Here is a 17737-nt window from a genome sequence, read left to right as displayed (position 1 = left end):
CCGATACGGATATTTTCATCTAAAGAACTGGCCGATGATCCATATGCTAGCATTCTTAAAGCGGCAGTGCACTTCTGTATTGGGCTGAGTCCTATTTTGCCGGCTGCATCACAACGAAGCGTAAAATGCTGATCATAGACCTTCAGATCTTCAACGATTTTTAAAAACATAACTTTCGTCATGCGGAATCGTCGAATAAAGTGTTTCTCATCGTACGTTGGATTTTCGCGAAAGTAGTCATCAAATAACAGGCGATGTCCTAATTGAAAGTTACGATCGATGTTTGGACGCCTTCCTGGCCGTGACCCGCGCCGTACAGGTGAGTTTTCTGTAAAACAAAAATATTGATAATAACACATGCACAATGATGAGAGTGTGACGTCTGTTTGTCTGTGATAACACATTGAGGATAATTGAAAATATTATCAAATCGATAAACGTATTGAATTTCCCGATTTTCACGCAAATTTTCTGAAGTTCTGTAGTTTGTTTCAATAATGAACTGTCAAATATATCCCAAAAATTATCTTCATTGAAAGCGTGATTGTGCTAATTCATTGTACCATACCAGAAAAGAGATTTTATTTTCAAATGAATATATTAAAATTCCTTAGTCGAATGCTGAAGGTGTCTGGTTCGATTCCCGGTCGGTCCAGGATCTTATCGTAATGGAAATTTCCTTGACTTCCCTGGGCATAGTGTATCATCGTACCTGCCACACAATATACGAATGCGAAAATGGCAACTTTGGCAAAGAAAGCTCTCAGTTAATAACTGTAGAAGTGCGTTTCAATGAAATATTTTAAGAATATTATTTCTAAAATTTGTAGAAGACCATTATAGCTTCCAAATGGTGGACGAAAAATCTGTAGAGCTGTTGTACAGTGGGGTAATTGCACTTAGTTTTTGAGTTAAATTTGGTAACCTTCCAATTGATAATTATTGATGAGGTTTCCAACTACATTATAGAGGACATTTAGAGTGTAGGTGTTTAGGATTCACTTATAGTGGTTTGATGGCACAGGTGTGTAACTGAACCTGATATTAGGCAAATAATATTTTAACGTATCCATGTAGTATTTTGATGATCATGTTTTTAGCAAAATTGTGAGGACGTTTATGATTTCAAAATAGTAGTCTGAATATCATGGAATTCTGTCGCACAGAAGAGTTAGTAGAACAGATTATTAGGCGATGACTTTTGATATGTCAGGATGAACTTACAATTTTCAAATCGCTCGTGTTCAGCAATTATCGAACCGATTGTTTTAGCTTTTATTGAATGAAAATAGTTGTACTAGCTTTAAGCATTGGCGCAATTCGTCTGAAACCTGCCACGTTTTTGTGAGAGACAAATGTATATTTTCTTTGTTTGTTTTTGCACAAAGCTGATCAAATAGCTCTGGTTTTTGGTCTGATTTTTAGAAGTGACCCAAAACTTATCAGGAAGGTGTCGGTCGGTGAATCGATATATCCTATATTAGTGGTCCCCAAACTGTGGCCCTCGTAAAGGTTTTGTGCGGCCCGCGAACACATTTTGAATGTTAATGTGAAGTGGCCCGCGTGTTACATAAAAGAAATAACGAGGCTTATATTCTTTTGTCTTTGCAACTATGTTTTCGAAAGTTGATCATTATAATATGAAAAATTTTTCTGTGGGAATTTATGGAATAACGACCGTATTTATCAGCTCAGGAATAACCAGTTAAGTGACAGAAGCACCTATTCGATACAAAAATGAGATGGTTTCGAGGTTTTTCTGAGAAGTAAAAATTTAACTCAAAATTCACAACACGAATCCTCAAACGATTAGAGTGTATCGAAATGCAAGGATTTTTATTGATACTCTTTCTCTCTTGCTTCTATGCTCACTCTTACTGACACTTTAAAATAACTCTTTAGTGACTCGTCCAAACAAAGCCTCGCGGAGTTGTGATTGCACTCTTTTTTTATGGAATTTTCCTCCGTTGTGTTGTCGCGTCTTCCTCGTTCATTTTTTATTGGCTCTCTTGGATTGGCCACCTACCATATTTTTGAATTAACCGTAAAAAGGTGGTCGATGCACAATGATGAGAATGTGACGTCTGTTTGTCTGTGGTATGTAGTTTTAATAAATTAATTAATAAATTAAATATGAAAGTCTCTTTAATAGAGAAAAAAAAAATAAATAAATAAATATCTGCTTGATTGAGGATATTGAAGATCAACTTCCATTGTAATAACTTTCAAAAAATCCACTTTTTTAAATTGGCGATTTAGAAACCCCCTTATGATTCCGGAATAACTCCGGAACTATGAACACACTTAAACGGTTTCGCCAAGAACCCAACAGCTGATATCTCGGTAATAATTTGACGATTCTCGGTAAAACTTTTACCGAGATCTCGGTAAACGTTTACCGAATCTCGGTAACGTTCGCCGAGATCTCGGCAAAAAATTCGGATTGCCGAAATCTCGGTAAAATAAGTACCGAGATTCGGCGTTAAAATTTACCGAGTTCTCAGCTGTTGAATTCTCGGCGAAAAATTTTACTGAGGTGAAATAATCTAAGTGTGTAGCCAATTCTAAAATTCTGACCAAATCCTTAAACAAGAAGGCTATCCTCTTCGAAAAATAAAAAAAAGTCATAGTTCAAAACGTGTTTTTTTGTATCAACTATTGTTTGGGGGGATTGGTAACGGAAGGGTTTAGGGATCGTTCAAATATTACGTAACGCACTAGGGGGAGGGAGGGGGTCCTCCGGAGTGTTACGGTCCATACAAAAATTTTAAATTCCCATACAACACCTGAGGGATTCCACGGAGGCATGCAAGTCGATTCTGATCGACCATTTCAAAAATATCTGAAACTTTGCACAGTTTTTCAGTTCCATCTAAATCGTCATTTTCCGATATCAAATCTTCAAGTTGAGTCACGACTAACTTTTCAAAAGGGTGTATGTGAAAATGGTTCAAAAATATTCAAAAAGCTGCACAGCAAAAACGGTTCGTTCGATTGTTAGACAACTAAAGAAACAAAGTTAGACAACTAAATAAAGATTCCAAAAAAAATACACACAGTAAAAAAAAATTTTTTTTTGCATTAAAAAACATCATTTTTGTCACAAAAACTCAAACATCTCAAAACCCTATCGGAATACCAACGTAATTTTTTGAGGGAAAACGGTCCATTATATTAGCTATCTGCCATAAAAATTTGGTGATGGTAAGCCAATAAACAAAAAAGTTATGACATTTCAAATATTTCACAAATTTGACACTTAGTGAAAAAAAAAAAATTTCTTTGTAATTTTTTTAGGACCGCAGTTTGTTGCTGAATTTTTTGTTAAGGGTACCACATGAGGTTAACAAGTTGTTTTCATGATATTTTATTTAATTATTCATAACTATTATAGCATCTATTAAAAAGTTAGACGCGATCCAGTGTTGTGATCTAAAATCTTGATAGTGTCATATTTTTTATTGTACGTAACTGAAGAAAAATTCTCTCAATAGTGTTGAAACCTTTTCATAAAAGAAACCTATAAGAAATCTAATATTGAAGACAAAAGCTACAAAAAAAAGTTTTCTATACAGGTATACGACTAGTTTACCTGCAAAAAGTTTACCTCGTAGAGAACAAGGCGGGTCTATACCCAGGTGATCTAGTATACGTAAAGCAGGTCGGTTTTCTCAGCGCTGGTTTTCTCCACAAAGTTAAAATCTGATTACACCTGGGTATAGACCCGCCTTGGTAGAGAATAGACTTTGTTAATCATATTTGGGAGAAAGCGAGTAACTTCAACAACATCAAAAACATGATAGGTACATACCATGAACATACTCACGAAAAAGCTAAAAATATACTACCACTATGGTTATAAAAGATTTAATTGTAAAATTTTTCTTCAGTCAAGCAAACGACACCAAACTAGTCAGTAAAAACTTAAAAGTGATTTTGTTTATTAAAATCTAACGAGCAACATGAGTAGTCGCTTTCTCAACTGTTGCAGGCCGTTTGCAGAAAAAAAGTGTTCGAAAGAGCTACGAAATCTCACCGAAAGCACCATAGATAAACTGAAAGCGGCTGGTTATGCTCCAATGTCTACATTGAATACAAATTTACGCATTTGTACGTCCTGCCGTTTAAACGTTGACAAACGGGCAATCTGTACATCATCGGTGGATCAGGTTGCAGGAAGTTCGAAAACAACAACAACTGAGGAATTACTAGATGCACCGACAACAACTGAGGAGTTACCAGAAGTACCAAGTGCAGATAGTCTTGCCACGGTACCATCAGCGACAAGCGCATGGCCACAAGAGCAAGTTTAGCCAAAGAACGTGAGCATCCAATTAAAACTGCAAAAGAACTATTTGATTGGGCGAATCGCAGAAAAGAAGAAGATTTAACAAAATTATCATTTTGTTTTACTACTACTGAAGAGTACGAATTAACGGCATCAGAGCTCAGCGAGCAATATAATAACGCGAAAACGATCCAAGGAACCCAAAAATTTCACTGTTTCATTCCATTGTCAGAAAATAAAATTAAAGCAAAACTATACTCGAACTGTACTGATAATGATGCAAAAGTGTTCGATATTGTAAAAAAATTGAATAACAATAAATAAATAAATAAGTATTAATAAAATGTTTTCATGATCTCATAACGCATACCCAAATCCAAAACTTTTAAAGTTTATATATAACATTTAGAAACTCATCGATCATACTCTAAAAAAAATATCCTGGTAAAAAAAAAAATATTTTCGTGTAATCTGTTAATTCATTTTAATTTATACATATATACATATACATATTATATTTATACATATACATAATATTTATACATATAATATACATAATACTAATGAATACATGAAAACGACTTGTTTAATTCACGCAAGGCCCTTAACAATAAAATGAGCAACAAACTGCGGTTCCCGTAATAATTTACACCGAAAAAAAAAATTTTTTTTCTACTAAATGTGAAAATTGTGAAATATTTGAAATGTCATAACTTTTTTGTTTATTGGTTTACCATCACCAAATTTTTATGGTAGGTAGCTAATATAATGGACCGTTTTCCCTCAAAAAATTATGTTGGTATTCCGATAGGGTTTTGAGATATTTGAGTTTTTGTGTCAAAAATTATGTTTTTTAATGCAAAAAAAAAATTTTTTTTACTGTGTGTATTTTTTTTGAAATCTTTATTTAGTTGTCTAACTTTGTTTCTTTAGTTGTCTAACAATCGAACGAACCGTTTTTGCTGTGCAGCTTTTTGAATATTTTTGAACCATTTTCACATACACCCTTTTGAAAAGTTAGTCGCGACTCAACTTGAAGATTTGATATCGGAAAATGACGATTTAGATGGAACTGGAAAACTGTGCAAAGTTTCAGCTCAATAGAAAAAAATGAATTAAAAAATTTACCAAATTTTGGTGCTGTTGCTTGGAATCACTCACCTGTTACGTGGGGTAGGGAGGGGGTCTAAAACTGACAAATTTTGCGTTACGTAATATTTGAAATTTTCCTTACAGGTAATTTAATCAAGTACTTACCTGAATTTTCCATCAGTAAATTGATCATCACGTCATCGTCTTCATTGTCCATTAGGAAAGGAGAGAATGCTATTGCACTGTCAACTATTTCATCATACCAATCCATGATAGAAAAGTTCGACTTCAGAATCTGGAAAAATTAAAATATTGATCAAATTTAATGCTGTATAACTTTAAAATGAAGAGATTGCAAGACGGATTCGATCAAGGATTGTTTTGAATTGGAAATTTTCACAACATGCCAGGGAAATACTCTATTTTTGATTCAAAACAAAAGCTGGTACACTAAAGCTTTTTTTACACGTTCCTTTTTCGTTTTTTACACGGGTTTCGGAATTTACACAGTTCATTTTTACATGGATTCAGAAATTTACACAGTTCATTTTTACACGTATCCCTCGTGTAAAAAAACCTCAGTGTATTTCCCAATGCATGATGACGTAATCAGACAATCGCTCTCTCTCTCTCTCCTTCGGAAACTGAAAACAATAGGTAGTCCATTTTACGAGACGTTTGTGGACAGCTGATAGCTAATTTTATGAATGAAATTTTGACAGAAGGCGGTGTCGTAACGTGTAAAAGTAGCATCAGTGTTGTGGTTTCGTAAAGTGGACTATGGTGCCAGTACCTGTCAAAGTTGACAGGTACTGGCACGGTTGTTTTCAACTTCTGGAGGAACTCCCGGCAGAACTCTTGAGGATTTTCCAAAGGAAGTCTGGAAGAATTCCTGGATGAACTTTTAAAGGGACACCGAAGGAATTCCTGGAAAAACTCAAGAATTATTCCTGGAGAAACTTCGAAAGAAGTCCTGAGGGAACTCCGAAGTAAATCTTGAAGGAATTCCGAAGAAATTCTTGGGGGTATGCTCAGAGTAACTCTGGAGGAACTCCCGGCAGAACTCTTGAGGATTTTCCAGAGGAAGTCCTGGAAAAACTCAAAAATTATTCCTGGAGAAACTCCGCAGTAAATCTTGGAATACTTCCGAAGAAATTCTTGGGGGTATGCACGAAGTAACTCTGGAGAAACTCCCGGCAGAACTATTGAGGATTTTCCAGAGGTAGTCTGGGAGAATTCCTGGAGGAACTTTTAAAGGAACACCGAAGGAATTCCTGGAAAAACTCAAAAATTATTCCTGGAGAAACTCTGAAGAAGTCCTGAAGAAACTCCGAAGTAAATCTTGAAGGAATTCCGAAGAAATTCTTGGGGTATGCTCGGAGTAACTCCCGGCAGAACTCTTGAGGATTTTCCAGAGGAAGTCTGGAAGAATTCCTGGAGCAACTTTAAAAGGAACACCAAAGGATTTCCTGGAAAAACTCAAAAATTATTCCTGGAGAAACTCCGAAAGAAGTCCAGAAGAAACTCCGAAGTAAATCTTGTAGGAATTCCGAAGAAATTCTTGGGGTATGCTCGAAGTAACTCTGGAGGAACTCCCGGCAGAACTCTTGAGGATTTTCCAGAGGAAGTCTGGAGGAATTCCTGGAGGAACTTTTAAAGAAACAACACCAAAGGAATTTCTGGAAAAACTCCGAAAGAAGTCCTGAAGAAACTCCGAAGTAAATCTTGAAGGAATTCCGAAGAAATTCTTGGGGGTATGCTCGGAGTAACTCTGGAGGAATTCCCGGCAGAACTCTTGAGGATTTTCCAGAGGAAGTCTGGAAGAATTCCTGGAGGAACTTTTAAAGGAACACCGAAGGAATTCCTGGAAAAACTCAAAATTTATTCCTGGAGAAACTCCGCAGTAAATCTTGGAATACTACCGAAGAAATTCTTGGGGGTATGCACGAAGTGACTCTGGAGAAACTCCCGGCAGAACTCTTGAGGATTTTCCAGAGGAAGTCTGGAAGAATTCCTGGATGAACTTTTAAAAGAACACCAAAGGATTTCCTGGAAAAACTCAATAATTATTCCTGGAGAAACTCCGAAAGAAGTCCTGAAGAAACTCCGAAGTAAATCTTGAAGGAATTCCGAAGAAATTCTTGGGGGTATGCTCGGAGTAACTCTGGAGGAATTCCCGGCAGAACTCTTGAGGATTTTCCAGAGGAAGTCTGGAAGAATTCCTGGAGGAACTTTTAAAGGAACACCGAAGGAATTCCTGGAAAAACTCAAAATTTATTCCTGGAGAAACTCCGCAGTAAATCTTGGAATACTACCGAAGAAATTCTTGGAGGTATGCACGAAGTGACTCTGGAGAAACTCCCGGCAGAACTCTTGAGGATTTTCCAGAGGAAGTCTGGAAGAATTCCTGGAGGAACTTTTAAAGGAACACCAAAGGATTTCCTGGAAAAACTCAAAAATTATTCCTGGAGAAACTCCGAAAGAAGTCCTGAAGAAACTCCGAAGAAAATCTTGAAGGAATTCCGAAGATATTCTTGGGGGTATGCTCGGAGTAACTCTGGAGAAAGTCCCGGCAGAAATCTTGAGGATTTTCCAGAGGAAGTCTGGAGGAATTCCTGGAGGAACTTTTAAAGAAACAACACCAAAGGTATTTCTGGAAAAACTCCGAAAGAAGTCCTGAAGAAACTCCGAAGTAAATCTTGAACGAATTCCGAAGAAATTCTTGGGGGTATGCTCGGAGTAACTCTGGAGGAACTCCCGGCAGATTTCTTGAGGATTTTCCAGAGGAAGTCTGAAAGAATTCCTGGAGGAAGTTTTGAAGAAACAACACCAAAGGAATTCCTGGAAAAAACTCAAAAATATTCCTGGAGAAACTCCGATGGAAGTCCTGGAGAAACTCCGAAGTAAATCTTGTAGGAATTCCGAAGATATTCTTGGGGGTATGCTCGGAGTAACTCTGGAGAAAGTCCCGGCAGAAATCTTGAGGATTTTCCAGAGGAAGTCTGGAGGAATTCCTGGAGGAACTTTTAAAGAAACAACACCAAAGGAATTCCTGGAAAAACTCCGAAAGAAGTCCTTAAGAAACTTCGAAGTAAATCTTGAAGGAATTCCGAAGAAATTCTTGGGGGTATGCTCGGAGTAACTCTGGAGAAAGTCCCGGCAGAAATCTTGAGGATTTTCCAGAGGAAGTCTGGAGGAATTCCTGGAGGAACTTTTAAAGAAACAACACCAAAGGAATTCCTGGAAAAACTCCGAAAGAAGTCCTTAAGAAACTTCGAAGTAAATCTTGTAGGAATTCCGAAGAAATTCTTGGGGGTATGCTCGGAGTAACTCTGGAAGAATTCCCGGCAGAACTCTTGAGGATTTTCCAGAGGACGTCTGGAAGAATTCCTGCAGGAACTCCGTAGGGATTGCTGCAGAAACTCTGAAAATATTCTTCTAGAAATTCCCATAGGAACTCTTAAGAAATTCCTGGAGAAACTCCGCAGTAAATCTTGGAATACTACCGAAGAAATTCTTGGGGGTATGCACGAAGTGACTCTGGAGAAACTCCCGGCAGAACTCTTGAGGATTTTCCAGAGGAAGTCTGGAAGAATTCCTGGAGGAACTTTTAAAGAAACATCAAAGGAATTCCTGGAAAAAATCCAAAATTATTCCTGGAGAAACTCCGAAGGAAGCTTTGAAGAAACTCCGAAGAAAATCTTGAAGGAATTCCGAAGATATTCTTGGGGGTATGCTCGGAGTAACTCTGGAGAAAGTCCCGGCAGAAATCTTGAGGATTTTCCAGAGGAAGTCTGGAGGAATTCCTGGAGGAACTTTTAAAGAAACAACACCAAAGGTATTTCTGGAAAAACTCCGAAAGAAGTCCTGAAGAAACTCCGAAGTAAATCTTGAACGAATTCCGAAGAAATTCTTGGGGGTATGCTCGGAGTAACTCTGGAGGAACTCCCGGCAGAACTATTGAGGATTTTCCAGAGGAAGTCTGGAAAAATTCCTGGAGGAAGTTTTGAAGAAACAACACCAAAGGAATTCCTGGAAAAAACTCAAAAATATTCCTGGTGAAACTCCGAAGGAAGTCCTGGAGAAACTCCGAAGTAAATCTTGGAATACTTCCGAAGAAATTCTTAGGGGTATGCTCGGAGTAACTCTGGAGGAACTTCCGGCAGAACTCTTGAGGATTTTCCAGAGGAAGTCTGGAGGAATTCCTGGAGGAACTTTTAAAGAAACAACACCAAAGGAATTTCTGGAAAAACTCCGAAAGAAGTCCTTAAGAAACTTCGAAGTAAATCTTGAAGGAATTCCGAAGAAATTCTTGGGGGTATGCTCGGAGTAACTCTGGAGGAATTCCCGGTATAACTCTTGAGGATTTTACAGAGGAAGTCTGGAAGAATTCCTGGCAGAACTTTTAAAGGAACACCAAAGGAATTCCTGGAAAAACTCAAAAATTATTCCTGGAGAAACTCCGAAGGAAGTCCTGGAGAATCTTCGAAGGAAGTCCTGGAGAAACTCCGAAGTAAATCTTGAAAGACTTCCGAAGAAATTCTTGGCGGTATGCTCGGAGTAACTCTGGAGGAATTCCCGGCAGAACTCTTGAGGATTTTTCAGAGGACGTCTGGAAGAATTCCTGCAGGAACTCCGTAGGGATTGCTGCAGAAACTCTGAAAATATTCTTCTAGAAATTCCCATAGGAACTCTTAAGAAATTCCTGGAGGAACTTTTAAAGGAACGACAAAGGAATTCCTGGAAAAATTCGAAAATTATTCCTGGAGAAACTCCGAAGTAAATCTTGATGATATTCTTGGGAGTATGCTCGAAGTAACTCTGGAGGAACTCTTGAGGATTTTCCAGAGGAAGTCTGGAAGAATTCCTGGAGGAACTTTTAAAAGAACACCAAAGGATTTCCTGGAAAAACTCAAAAATTATTCCTGGAGAAACTCCGAAAGAAGTCCTGAAGAAACTCCGAAGTAAATCTTGTAGGAATTCCGAAGAAATTCTTGGGGGTATGCTCGAAGTAACTCTGGAGGAATTCCCGGTATAACTCTTGAGGATTTTACAGAGGAAGTCTGGAAGAATTCCTGGAGGAACTTTTAAAGAAACATCAAAGGAATTCCTGGAAAAAATCCAAAATTATTCCTGGAGAAACTCCGAAGGAAGCTTTGAAGAAACTCCGAAGTAAATCTTGTAGGAATTCCGAAGAAATTCTTGGGGGTATGCTCGGAGTAACTCTGGAAGAATTCCCGGCAGAACTCTTGAGGATTTTCCAGAGGAAGTCTGGAAGAATTCCTGCAGGAACTCCGTAGGAATTGCTGCAGAAACTCTGAAAATATTCTTGTAGAAATTCCCATAGAAACTCTTAAGAAATTCCTGGAGGAACTTTTAAAGGAACACCGAAGGAATTCCTGGAAAAAATCCAAAATTATTCCTGGAGAAACTCCGAAGGAAGCTTTGAAGAAACTCCGAAGTAAATTTTGTAGGAATTCCGAAGAAATTCTTGGGGGTATGCTCGGAGTAACTCTGGAAGAATTCCCGGCAGAACTCTTGAGGATTTTCCAGAGGAAGTCTGGAAGAATTCCTGCAGGAACTCCGTAGGAATTGCTGCAGAAACTCTGAAAATATTCTTGTAGAAATTCCCATAGAAACTCTTAAGAAATTCCTGGAGGAACTTTTAAAGGAACGACAAAGGAGTTCTTGGAAAAATTCGAAAATTATTCCTGGAGAAACTCCGAAGGAAGTCCTGAAGAAACTCCGAAGTAAATCTTGAAGAAATTCTTGGGGGTATGCTCGGAGTAACTCTGGAGGATTTTCCGGCAAAACTCTCCTGGAGGAACTTTTAAAGGAACACCGAAGGAATTCCTGGAAAAAATCCAAAATTATTCCTGGAGAAACTCCGAAGGAAGCTTTGAAGAAACTCCGAAGTAAATCTTGTAGGAATTCCGAAGAAATTCTTGGGGGTATGCTCGGAGTAACTCTGGAAGAATTCCCGGCAGAACTCTTGAGGAATTTCCAGAGGAAGTCTGGAAGAATTCCTGCAGGAACTCCGAAATTGTCAGAGGGAAGAATTTCCAGAAGAACGACATTCCGTGGAGAAATACCTGGTGTAAAATCCCAAACACTCCTGGTGGAAATCTCCGAATAAATTTTCTGAATAAATTCCGAAGGAATTTCTGGATAAAATGTCTGGAGGAATTTCATAATAAAATCGCCGAAGGAATTTCTAGACAAAATCCCCGAAAACATTCATGCTGCAAATCAATAGAAACATTCTCGAATGAATTCTCTGAAAAAAAGCCCCGAAGCAATTTCCGGAAAAATGTCTGAAGTTTCCGAAAGAATTCCTGTATAAATCCCCAAAGAATTCCTGAAAAAAAAAACCCGGAGAAATTCCTGAATGAAATCCTCGGTAGGATTTCTAGAGGAAATCCACGGAGGTATTCCTGGAGAAAAATCCCGACGGAAGGAAATCCACCACCAAAGGATATCCTGGAAAAAACTCAAAAATTATTCCTGGAGAAACTCCGAAGGAAGCCCTGAAGAAACTCCGAAGTAAATCTTACAATACTTCCGAAGAAATTCTTGGGGGTATACTCGGAGTAACTCTGGAAGAACTCTTGAGGAATTTCCAGAGGAAGTCTGGAAGAATTCCTGCAGGAACTCCGAAATTGTCAGAGGAATGAATTTCCAGAAGAACGACATTCCGTGGAGAAATACCTGGTGTAAAATCCCAAACACTCCTGGTGGAAATCTCCGAATAAATTCTCTGAATAAATCCCCGAAGGAATTTCTGGATAAAATGTCTGGAGGAATTTCATAATGAAATCGCCGAAGGAATTTCTAGACAAAATCCCCGAAAACATTCATGCTGCAAATCAATAGAAACATTCTCGGATGAATTCTCTGAAAAAAGCCCCGGAGCAATTTCCGGAAAAATGACTGAAGTTTCCGAAAGAATTCCTGTATAAATCCCCAGAAGAATTCCTGAAAAATAAACCCGGAGAAATTCCTGAATGCAATCCTCGGTAGGATTTCTAGAGGAAATCCACGGAGGTATTCCTGGAGAAAAATCCCGACGGAAGGAAATCCACCACCAAAGGAAATCCTGGAAAAACTCAAAAATTATTCCTGGAGAAACTCCGAAGGAAGTCCTGGAGAAACTCCGAAGTAAATCTTGAAGGAATTCCGTAGAAATTCTTGGGGGTATGCTCGGAGTAACTCTGGAGGAACTTCCAGCAGAACTCTTGAGGAATTTCCAGAGGAAGTCTGGAAGAATTCCTGCAGGAACTCCGAAATTGTCAGAGGGAAGAATTTCCAGAAGAACGACATTCCGTGGAGAAATACCTGGTTTAAAATCCCAAACACTCCTGGTGGAAATCTCCGAATAAATTCTCTGAATAAATCCCCGAAGGAATTTCTGGATAAAATGTCTGGAGGAATTTCATAATGAAATCGCCGAAGGAATTTCTAGACAAAATCCCCGAAAACATTCATGCTGCAAATCAATAGAAACATTCTCGGATGAATTCTCTGAAAAATTCCGTAGAAATTCTTGGGGGTATGCTCGGAGTAACTCTGGAGGAACTCCCAGCAGGACTCTTGAGGAATTTCCAGAGGAAGTCTGGAAGAATTCCTGCAGGAACTCCGAAATTGTCAGAGGGAAGAATTTCCAGAAGAACGACATTCCGTGGAGAAATACCTTGTAGGAATTCCGAAGAAATTCTTGGGGGTATGCTCGGAGTAACTCTGGAAGAATTCCCGGCAGAACTCTTGAGGATTTTCCAGAGGAAGTCTGGAAGAATTCCTACAGGAACTCCGAAATTGTCAGGGGGAAGAATTTCCAGAAGAACGACATTCCGTGGAGAAATACCTGGTGTAAAATCCCAAACACTCCTGTTGTTCTAGACAAAATCCCCGAAAACATTCATGCTGCAAATCCCTAGAAACATTCTCGGATGAATTCTCTGAAAAAAGCCCCGAAGCAATTTCCGGAAAAATGCCTGAAATTTCCGAAAGAATTCCTGTATAAATCCCCAGAAGAATTCCTGAAAAAAAAAACCCGGAGGGATTTCTAGAGGAAATCCCCGGAGGTATTCCTGGAGAAAATTCCCAACGGAAGAAAATCCACGGAGGGATTCCTGGTGGAAATGATTTTCTGGAGGAAATCCTGAGAATTCCTGGTGCAAATCGACGGAAGAAATTTCTTAAGAAACTACTTACCCGAAGGGATTCCTGGAGCAAATCCCTGGCGAAACTCTTGCAGCAAATCCCGGACGAATATTTGGAAGAGGAATTCCTTCTTATCACTTTTTTCACTTCGTAGGAAAAATAGATTCCACAAAGCAAAGCAAAGCACCACGCACCAACGGAAAACCTCGTAAGGAACTGTCATCGCGTGCGTGAAAAAAAAACAAAAATATCTCTCTCCTTGTTTTTCTGTGTCAAATCAGATTTGGAACAGCTCAAATCTTGTTCCAAATCCGACCAAAAATGGACCAGGCAGTTAGCCTGTTCCAAAAAAATAGACCAGAAAACTGGTATAAAATAGAATTGGAACATAATTTGCAACACCGGTGCAAGCTCCAATTTTGAAAATGGTCCAAAAATTTGGAACCAACCGGTGATTTGGACCACCGGTGAAGTTGCCCTTACGTTTGGTAGAATTTGAATTCAAACGGCTGTTTTGGTGTTATGAAATAGGGGTGGGCGTTTTGTTTGATTAAAGTTTAGGTCGTTCAATAAGCTTTTTAAGGACAAATTCAACATATTTTTTGCATGTTCTACAAACTATGACAGTGCACAAGTTGACTCCTGGCGATAGTTTCAGAAATTTGGCTATTTATCGACCTAAAATTTGACCTTGAAGATCGCACAAAATTGCAACGAAAATAGCGAAAAACGTTTTTATACGTTTTTTACGATTTTTTTGAGAAAAACACATAAAAATATAAAAAAGAGAATCCATTTTCTATAACCTAGGGTGAAAAAAAAGGATTCCTAACCACACCGTTCGTCCAAATCGAGGGTGGCGCGTTTTGCCCCCTGTGGTACTTCTTGAATGACAACTTAAATAATAATGCACTCTATAAAAAATATGGCCTGCTCAGCATACTGTCAACCTACCACATCTCCTTTTCTTCGCCGAAAGGCGTGCTTTCACTCTGAGGGGACAACTGTTATTTATTTAAACATCTGAGTTTAATATTTTCATGGAGTGTGATGTCATTAAATCTTTCATCCAGAAATTGGCCTCAAATAATTTTATTTTATTTTATTTTACTCTATTTACAGATTGCTTTGTATTGATTGCTTGCAATTTGATTCTTCGTGACTTTTCGTCAATATTTGAATTTCTGTTTCTTCAGAAATTTTGTCCAGCTTGACTACTTTTGAAGCGCCTTCTAAATAATTATACATTTTCATTTTCCATTTATTTTCTACAATATTTTTTTTTTTTTTTTATACAATGGATCGTACCAGCGGTTTCGAATGTTTCCTGTTGAGATCACAATATAGTGAACATATGATTTTACCACTGGTCACAAAGGATTGTAGCTTCAACTGTTCCCTTTACATAACCTGACAGCTCAAAACTGTCATAACGACTTTTCCTTTCCAAGGTGAGCATTTTTTATAAATTGCTTTTCTTCATAGGTTTCTTTCCTATTAGATGAAATTATTTGCCTTCTCCAACTGCTTTATCATCCGTCGTTTAGGTGTCTCCCTCACATGAGGCGAAACGTTCTTATTGCCTGCTCTGGTCAGATTTTCATCTGCCATTTCAGCGTCTCCCTTTTTGGGGCAAGACATTTTTGCCTTCTCCGGCTTTTCACCGTTAAGGCGTCTCCCTACCATTAGGCGAGACATTTCTCTTCCCTTCTCCGGTCGGATTTTCATCCGTCGTTAAGGCGTCTCCCTATTTCTAGGCGAGACTTTTCGTATTACCCATACCTGATCCGATCAGATGTTATCCGTCGGAAATTCAGGTATTTTATAGTTACCGTTAATCGATGACTTGAGAATCAACTTGAGTTCCTGTCCTATCTGGATTCCGATTCCACCGTGGGTTCTTGCTCGTCGCCAATGTGGTACTTCTTGAATGTCAACTTGAATAATAATGCACTCTATAAAAAGTATGGCCTGCTCAGCATACTGTCAACCTACCACACCCCCTATGGGCGTATTACCCCCAGTTCCCCTAATTCAAACAAAAAATGCTTCTTCGTGTTGAATATCAATTGCACCTGCTTATATCCTAATCAAGTCATTTTCAAGCTAATTAACCGGAGATGCCCTATGATAACTGATACGGCGAAAGATCACTCACCAGCAAAGAAAGTCACACCGACTAATTCGATACGATGTAAGAAATCAAGTTTCCTAAAACAAAACATCATCTTTCGAGTGGCCGACCATTAGTTTCGCTTCTCGCTAATGTCACCGATAAATAATTTGCATACAAACACCGTGGCGACGCGAAGGGTGCCATTCAGCAGCAGCGCGCATTCCCGCGATCTGTGAACAAGCGTGTCGTCGTCCAGCTCTCGATCGCAAGCCACTTTTCCGGTAGATTTGGCAAGACTCCACCGATCGCCATTGTTTAATCTCCAAATGGTCGCAGTTTTCACACGCCGCGGATATTTACAGCGCCTTGCTGTAAGGGTATGCGATATGCATTTGTTTTCCATGTATGTATGTATATATGTATGTAGGTAGCCACCATCCTAGCTTGAGTCTTGCTCTGCATGCGGTTCCACTTTACAGTAACGACAACCTTCATTATCAAACTGAATTCAACATACTATTGTTTGAACGGCCAAAAGGGGGTGTGGCGGACCCGTAAGTAAAGGCACTTACGCGAAACCCGCGGGAAATAGAGAATCTCCTTCCAATAATATGATCCAACAGAAAGTATAATGAAATTTGCAATATCTGCCAAGTTATCCACGGGATGGTTTGTTATAAGAAGGGCGCGTCAAATCCATTACAACTGTTGGGATAGAAGAACCCATCTACAAGGATGTTACGGTTACTTCAACCCTTGACTCCGGCTGGCACTCCACTCCATTGTCCAGCTGTAACTTCAATGATGCCCTGATGCACCCTCCCAATATCACCCATGTTATATGATTCAATTACATGATTGTTATGTAATAAAATTATATACAATAATTTAAAATATAAAAATATAAGAAATCATGCAAAAACTCGATGATTTTACCTAGAATCGTTGAATGAAAGATGATTAATATTAAATACATAATAACATATTGTTCCAACAAGACTGAAAAACAAAAATTCAATGACAATGTTTATAATGATTGCGACGGCTTCCTGCTATTATGTTGCTGATATATACTGAAAAAAAATACATGAATTAAAAATATCGTGACGGACCCGTAAGCAGAGATACTTACGCGAAACCCGCAGGAAAAACAATATAATACACAAATAGAATGATGAGAATCGCAGTACTTGTCCAGCTTTCCACGAGATGGTTTGTTAGAAGAAGGTCGATTTAAATCCATTACACTGTTGGAGACATACACCCATCTACAAGGATGTTACGGCACATTCCCCTAAACTCCCGCACTCCACTCCAGCTGCAACTTCAATGATGCCCAGATGCACCCTCCCAATTCCCAACATTTTAAAAAATGAAATGAATATAATGAAAAAAATATAAAAATGTTAATTGTGTACATGTATGATTGATATAGATTTTATTTCAATTAATGTGATGGATTCAATATCATCTCCAAAAACAATCTCCAGAAATAAATACATTTTGTAGAGAAGAACATGCTGAAAGATAAAGAGCATTGATTAAATTGGTGTCTCCGGTACGCAGACTTCATAATATTCCTGGAACCAATGAAATACGATAATACACCACGCCTGAACTATAATAATTAAATAAAATGAACATTAAGACTGTGTTATGTATGTAGTTATTTTTTATAGCTAGGACAGTAATAAGTAAAATTAAATAAAAGTATAATACGCGAACGGCCTACACTATCTCTCCTATTGGCACTCCAATCCTCTGCCTAGTTGTAAGTCCAATGATGCCCTGATAATGCCTCTTCTTTCCCATTCTATGTTATTCATAGTGATATTTAATTGTTATATAAATTTATTTATGTTTCAATAAAAATGTTATATGTTAACATAACGTTCCAAATGATGTTACGGGCCCTTATTCCTCCATATGTGATTTTCTCGAAAACTTTCACATTTTGAATGCTCTAAAATGTTTTAACAGCAAAATATATTTGATATCAAACTACCCTAAAAACTGAGAACAAATGAATTATCGCGTATGGCGAAATAGGAAAACATTATGTCCATAGCTGATACACCTAC

The 17737-nt window shown here is 38.3% G+C and overlaps 1 long non-coding RNA gene across 1 annotated transcript; it reads right to left on the bottom strand.

The window, feature by feature from the left end:
* Positions 1-161: 161 nt before the first annotated feature.
* On the bottom strand, positions 162-13753 carry LOC110675094. Its single transcript, XR_002499273.1, has 3 exons — positions 13592-13753; positions 5546-5675; positions 162-328 (listed from the first exon to the last, which is right to left on the bottom strand). It is a non-coding gene; the product is annotated as an uncharacterized LOC110675094 (long non-coding RNA).
* Between the last annotated feature and the right edge of the window lie 3984 nt (positions 13754-17737).

This window comes from Aedes aegypti, chromosome 2, assembly GCF_002204515.2.
Source record: "Aedes aegypti strain LVP_AGWG chromosome 2, AaegL5.0 Primary Assembly, whole genome shotgun sequence".
Taxonomy (NCBI): Eukaryota; Metazoa; Arthropoda; class Insecta; order Diptera; family Culicidae; genus Aedes; species Aedes aegypti.
Note: the sequence above shows the minus strand (reverse complement) of the source record. Positions and strands in the feature narration are given on the sequence as shown.